Raw genomic sequence first — 6,301 nt, forward strand, 5'->3', positions numbered from 1 at the left:
ATTTTGGTTTGAATCTTGACTCTGTATACATCCAAGTGACCTAGGACAAGTTGCTTTTCTCTAAATGTCATCTTCCTCAAATGTAAAACGGGGCTAATTATAGCAACTTTCAGGGTTATTGTATTAGTGATAACAGCTACCAAGTGAATGAAAGTATTATTATGTTTTTCAAGCCTTTTAGAACAGCATAAATACATGTAATAATTGATTTAACTTTTCTCCTAATGTCAAAGCTGTGTGGGTTGTTAACAACTTTTGATATTATAAAAAGTACAATGGAAACAAAGCAGCTTTTATTTTTTCCCTTCTGACATAAACCAAGTCTCCGTGAGTTTCAGTGATTTGCCCAAGGTCACCTGGACAGGAAGTGGCAAAGCAGAGTTTTAAATTCCAAAAATGTGCCCAGTATTTCCCAGGAACATCCCCCTCAAGCTTTCTGAAATTCAGCTCTCAGGGGCCCCAGCCTCCATCTACGGAGGGAGAATTCCCCAGGTGGTTCCTATGAGGCAATGGGAAAGAAACTGATCGGGAATGCAGCCAGCTGGTGTCAGTGTGGGAGCTCAGATTATGAGTGAATGTGTCCCCTCCCACTGCCTGGGGGACACAGGCACTCTGCCCCCTCGGGCTGTCCGGGGCCTGCAGCCTGGTGCTCAGGACCTACCTCTGATGACCTTCTCACCTTCCCATGGCTCTGAGCTGTCAGAATACGGGTGAAGCTCTAAGGAGGCCCGTGGTCACCCCTCAGGTCAGAGATTTTGCTACTTGGGTAAAAATAAGAGATGTACAGATGTATTACTGAATATTAGAAAAGGGAAGGGAGAGTACGAAAACAAAATTAATAAACTAAAATGTGTCCAAAGCGCCTGAAAACATAAAATCTACCTGTAGGTGGCAGTGTGCTGATAAATATTTAACACCTGGCCTTCTGAAAAGCCTGCCCTGGTTTGTAGCATTTGCTGGTTTCCTGGTGTAAATACTCCCACCATGGCCTATTTTAAGCTACCAATGTGAGGCCACTGAATGCAGAGTCGGAAAGACACGCACAGGAGCACATCGTATTGTAGTATTTCCACTACACAGATATAGTAGACATGAGTAACCTCAAGAACGTAGAAAACAAAATGTAACAAAACAATCAGGAAGTGGTCAGTTGCTAGCACATATTACCTTTGTCTTCAATATATTTTATTTACTTGTAGTTTTATATAATTTTACTTTTAACAATGACTATGCTTAGCAACCAGCTCTCACAGACGCTGAAAAATTTAATACTGGCTCTGTGAGAGGGTAAAAATGGGCTCTGCCCGGCATGGTGCTGCCTGTAGGAGTCTGGGTGGAGGACTCTGGCTTTGGAGAGAGCAGTGGCCTGGAGGGCTGTGCATCTATGCCAGAGCTGGCTGGGAAACCGGGAAAAGCTGCCCGCCTGCCCGCAGCGTTCTTAGGAACATCTTAGGAAAAGGCCTTAAGCTCCAGCAGCACCTGCACATGCCCATCATCCCACCTGGAAGCAGGGCCAGAGGGGCCAGGACGTCACTGTGGGTTCCTGCTGTCCTTAAGAGGAATCAAAACTAGTTTGTCTTAAGGATAAGCAAAACCAGTGTTCCATGTCTGGGGCTTCCCTCCCCCACATCTCTACGCACAAGGAGATAGCCGAAATTCCTGCAGAGCCTCTTCCCTCATGGTTAGAGATAAAAGGTTAAAAATATAAAGACCTGGTGGAGGTATGTCTGAAATTCACTCAGGTCTAAAGGAAGGGGGCCAGAGGCTGGAGCCTGAAAAGGCGGCCACCTGCAAAGGAATGGCCGGGATGGGAAAACTGTCCGCGATGTTTCACAACTGGCCCGTGGTCAGTCCTGTTTTCCTCCAACAGGCACCAACAAATAGCTGTGCACCGAGCTGCCTTTGCTGTGGGAGGCAACCACGGGAAGGTAGACGCAGGAACATATTTATTTGGGTTTGGGGTCAGACAGACATGGGTTAGAATCCGGTTTCCTTCGATACATTACTTAACCTCTCTAAATTCATGTAAATCCCACATGCAAATAGAGATACTAACGTCCACCTCACGATTGTTGTGACATGATCCATCTAAAGGGTTTATTTAGCAGAGTGCCTGAGGCTTAGTAAGTGCTCAGAATATAATAGCTCTTATTGTTATTTTTAATGTGGTTGGAGTGTGTAATGATGCTTATTTATTATGAAATCCACCCATCAAGGCTTCTTGATATTAAGAAAAAAGGTTCTGATGAACAGGAATCCATGGCTTTAAGAAAGAAAGAAATCTCTCCACTCACATGAAAGGGATGGAATCTGCTGGTAACTGTTTTCAGTATTGTAATGTCACTGCCAGAGCAAAAAGCAGAATGTGTTTAACTCACTTGGTTTAAAACAAGTCACGTGAAGATAAGCACACCACACCTTTTTTAGGCTGTTGAAATAATCTGACCAGTTTCCTAACATGTTGCGTGTGAAGAATACCATTTCAAAAGAGGCTAGGAAATGATCGTCTTTGGAGAGTGTGCTATTCTGGGGTTTTTTTTCTCTATCTACGCATTTACATTTGCAGTTACAGGGTGGGGATCACTGTACTGACTTTTTTAAACAATTCCTCCCCTCACCCAACCAATGCATTGCCAACGGATCCCTCACCTCATAGGCAGTGCCCTTTCTAGGCAGCATTTGCAGGTGATGCAGAGGATGGGGGGCGGGGACTGAGGTACCAAGGTTTATAAGGCATGTAGCAGGTGGCCTTAGGTTGCTCGAGGGTACCCTCCACAAACCCACCTGGGACAACTGCTCCAGGACATTTGGCCCTGGGCACTTTGGGGAGCATCGCTGCTGAGTCTTTCTCCCCCTCTCAAAATGTGAAAAATGAAAACCACTGCATTGGCCCGAGGACAGAGCCTTGCACAGTTCCTGGGGGCATCCAGGGCCACGTGGTCATTTCGGAAGCCCAAGATGAAGAAACGCTGTACCAGGAGTTTCCATTTGGGAGGTAGAATAGAGAAGCACAGAGCAGTAGTTTCTGTTTTCAAAGTGTGGTTGAAGGACCTCAAATTTGGGGAAGTCACAGCACAAAGCAATTACTAAAAGTATCATATATATCATACAGAATAGTGCAATTTAGGTGCTTTGAGAGACCTATGACTTAGCTTTCTGCACGTGAGAACAGGTCTCTGAGTCACATCCAGGCCCCATTGACACACAGCCTTCATAGATAAACAATGGCGGCAGCTGAGAGTACTTAGGAACTTCCCTTCTCTTCCCATGGCTGCTGGGGGATTTCTCTCCCTTTCCCCCCACGTAAGGACTCTATCTCTGCCCCAGGCCCCATTTCCCTCCTTCAGTTGCTGTTCCCACTTTGCACGGTGATGGCAAAAGTTGGTGAGTACAGTGATGCCCCAAAAGGTGACGAGAAGGCAAAGGGAAGGAGGACACAGAGGAGACTGTTCCTTTCATCCTTGTTTGTCCTCCCCAGAGTCCTTGGGAGGATCCGAACAGGAGAGGGTTGCAGGAGCTGAGGGCATAGCCTTGCACTCTCAGCTGTGGGGCTGGAAGCTCCAGGGCCTGTTGCCTCTGCAATCTCATCAGGGATGCCTTGGGGTGCTGCTGGGGCAGAGGAGAATTTAATAATGCACCCTGTGGTCCCCATAGGTCTGACGGACATTCCTAATCCACCTCAAGATGCTGAGTGAGGCGGAGCAGGTCCATCAGCCAGCAGCTGCAGGCGGCTTGTTTCAGGCTGACGCCCAAAGGGGCACAGGTGGTGTCAGTGGTGGGGGTGGGACATGAGGTAGGGCTGGTGGTACCCAGATCTAGGAGGCAGCCCTGAATCTCCTTCTCCAGTGGATAGCTCATCCTTTGGGTTGACGTATCTTTTTAGTGGTGTTCATACTAACTGTTCCAACAGCGCATGCACGTTCTGGAAATTAAAGCCTCTCATTTTGAAAGATTTAATATGAAAAAGTTGAATTATAATTGAAATCCACTCACATTAGCGTAAGAAATTTACATGTGTCAATGAAAGAAAAAGTGCTACTGGATTTTTTAAATACAATTTCAACGGTTTAAAATTTTTAAAGATTATAATGGTTTTAAATGTACTACCCACATGTCTGTACAGTTTCTCACCTGAAGGTTATTATCAGAAGTTTGATGACATCATTATTCAAACATCTGAACTGGTAAATATGAATAATTGTTACAACAAAACCATGTGGAAAAAAGTTATGCTCATGAAATCTGGCTCAAGTTTCTCTTAACTTTAAAAATAGCTTATTTAAGGCTTTATTCAAATTCAGTTTTAATTATCTTCCCAGAATACTTTGTATGTTATTATTATAATTTAAGAGTGAAACACATTTTTCACCAGTCCACATACAGCTTAGCTATCCCCCAACTTATTTCAGTTTATTCCAGTATTCTCTTAAAATATCATATTTTATGAATATGAAAAAGACTTGACAGCAGCGTCCTATATTACATTTCTTAGCCTAGAGCCCCATTTGGGGTTACATAGGTTGGTGCACTGACTGGGTCACCTACCCATTGTTAATCATTTTGTTTTCGTGAGTAAATAAGTTCTGATTTCCAAACTACAGGCTACAAACCCATTATTGTCCCAACCTGTGAGTGGAGAAAGGCTCTTCAAGTCGACTGCAACCGGTTGCCACTCAGTCTTACAGTGCATTTTGCAGGCTGCAAACAGCCTCAAGAGAGCTGGTTCAGTGTCCTTTCTACGGGCTTCTTGAATAATTCCCCTGTGGTCATGCACACTGGCACCAGGCGCTTCTGGGCGGCAAGTTGAAACCTCACTTTGCTAGCGTGCTCCTAAAAGAGCAGGATTGTTTTTGCAAGCCTGTGTGACAAAGTCCTGACCGAGAAAAATGAAGGTGTCTTGTCAACCTTTTCTGTCGTTTTAGTTGTGCTCTCTTCAGTCTCTTCCCTCTGGGTCAGCAGATCTAATCTTTGCTAGACTTTAAAAATGTTGCTGAGAGAAACCTCTTAATTCACCCTGATGAAATCTGCTATTGCCTAAGTCATTAGCAGCCAGAGAGAACCCTGCGGGAGCAGCCACTTCATCAGCTCCCTAAAACACAGCTATATTTGGGAGACCTCTGTGTAGGAAGTAAGGCTAATTCTTAGTTCCCAGAAGATTAGGTGTGGTTTTCATGAGCTCATTCAAGGGGTGGGGGCGGGAGTGGTTCCATGTTTCTATTTTTAAAATGCTTATAAAGATCATCCTTTGTTGTTCAAAGACGACAGATGAGGGAGCGACGTCTCTCACGTTACAATTAGAGGTCACAACCTGGTTTCCAGAGAAAACGCTGGAAGAGTTCATACTCCAGTTTCAGCCGAGAGTGGAGAGTGGGATCATGAGCTCTGAGCCAGGGCCAAATCCCAGGGAGTCTGCGTCCGGGACAGCGGGGCTTCTCCCAGTCCACCGCTGGCCGCCTCTGCCGTCATTGCGGCAGGATTGGTCCAAGCTGCACCCTCTCCGTCCAGGACCGGAAGGGCCCGGTCCCCAAGAAAGGCTCTTCCTCGAGGCACCTGGGACTCCTCCACGGTCTGGGACCGCCTGGACGGTACACGTCCCGCGTCATTCACAGCACAACACTCGCCTAGCTCAAGTATTTAAAATAATTGGGGGCTGGGGGCGGTGAATTAGCGCCGAATCAGCCCTCGCCGTTTTATTTGCTAGTTGGGCTCACTTTTACTGACGCCCTCTGGTGACTGTCAATCACTTTGTCCCTGCGTGACCAGAGGCACAAAGAAATGATGGGAGTTAAGGTCCTGCAAAAGGGCCTTGCTTCTCACCGCATCTAGCCTATATCCGCCAGCAATTCTCATATGACTTCCTTAGGTCGCAATAACAATGCGCTTTTCACAGAAGAAACCTGGAGAGCCTTAGAGCGTGTCCGATGCAGCTTTGAGTCTGCGGGAGGGAAATGAGCTTGGGCACTGGAAAGAGCAGGTTGTAGACTCAGTCGGAGCGTGTTCGAATCTGAGCTCTGCCTGGCACGCCCAACGGCCCGGGCTAAGATGGAGAGGATGTCTGTCTACCTTACAGTATCTCTCCTTCTCCTGGCGGCTGTCTTGCAAAATGTCTGGCTCCTAGTAAGTGCTCGATACTAGGGAAATTTAGGGGGGGAGAGGGTGCCCCACTATTCAGTAGCTTTGGGGAATGTCCTGGCAAAGTGGATTTCGTGGAGAGAGGCGCGATTTCCCTAGAACTCACTTCCGGCTTCACCTGGAGTAAACGCTTTCCACTCAAGAAGAAACCTGTAAACGAACTCTGATC

This window comes from Equus asinus, chromosome 29 (assembly GCF_041296235.1).
Source record: "Equus asinus isolate D_3611 breed Donkey chromosome 29, EquAss-T2T_v2, whole genome shotgun sequence".
Lineage (NCBI taxonomy): Eukaryota > Metazoa > Chordata > Mammalia > Perissodactyla > Equidae > Equus > Equus asinus.